Consider the following 919-nt stretch of genomic DNA (forward strand, 5'->3'; position numbering starts at 1 on the left):
GGATCCCAACCCTTACTTGGCAAATTTCCTAGAATTTTGCGATACCTTTAAAATTAATGGCATTTCTGATGACGCCATTCGCCTTCGGTTGTTTCCCTTTTCATTAAGGAATAAGGCTAAACAATGGTTGAACTCATTACCACGAGGGTCAATCACTACTTGGGAACAAATGACCGAAAATTTTTTATTAAAATATTTTCCGCCAGCTAAAATGGCTAAATTACGTAATGATATCTCTTCTTTTGTAAAGATGGATTTAGAAACACTCTACGATGCATGGGAGAGATACAAGGACCTTTTGCGATGATGCCCTCACCATGGGTTACCACTCTGGCTACAGGTCCAAACTTTTCCCAATGGCCTGAACCCTTCGACTCGGCAGATGATTGATGCAGCCACTGGTGGAACTATCAATAATAAGACACCTAAGGCGGCTTACAAATTTATTGAGGAGATTTCACTGAATAACTATCAGTGGCAAGTCATAAGGACAAAGCCAACGAAAACAGACGGTGTTTATAACATTCGGTCACCATGCTCTCTAATTAGGTAGAACTCTTGAATAAGAAAATTGATGGTTTTCTTAGTTCTTCACAGGTTCACCCAGTAATACAGTGTGAAGCAAATGGAGGTGGATCGAGCAATTTAGAATACCCACCTTATGGCCACAACATGGAGAACGAACAGTTAAATTACATGGGTAATAATCCTCGATCTCAAAACAATCCTTGTAGCAATACTTATAATGCAGGTTGGAGGAATCACCTAAATTTTTCATGGGGAGGCCAAGGAAATCAGAAACCACCACCCTCTCCAGGCTTTCAACAACCACCACACCAGCAGGAGAAAAAGCCGAACCTTGAGGAGATGCTAACAAAATTCATCTTGGTGTCAGAGACTCATTTTTAGAATACTGAGA

At 40.6% G+C, this 919-nt stretch overlaps 1 non-coding gene across 1 annotated transcript; it reads right to left on the minus strand.

The window, feature by feature from the left end:
* Nucleotides 1-217: 217 nt before the first annotated feature.
* Nucleotides 218-324, minus strand: LOC121213318 (small nucleolar RNA R71). The gene has a single exon (XR_005908701.1). It is a non-coding gene; the product is annotated as a small nucleolar RNA R71 (small nucleolar RNA).
* Nucleotides 325-919: the final 595 nt, after the last annotated feature.

The sequence above is a fragment of the Gossypium hirsutum genome, chromosome A13 (assembly GCF_007990345.1).
Source record: "Gossypium hirsutum isolate 1008001.06 chromosome A13, Gossypium_hirsutum_v2.1, whole genome shotgun sequence".
In the NCBI taxonomy this organism is placed as follows: Eukaryota; Viridiplantae; Streptophyta; class Magnoliopsida; order Malvales; family Malvaceae; genus Gossypium; species Gossypium hirsutum.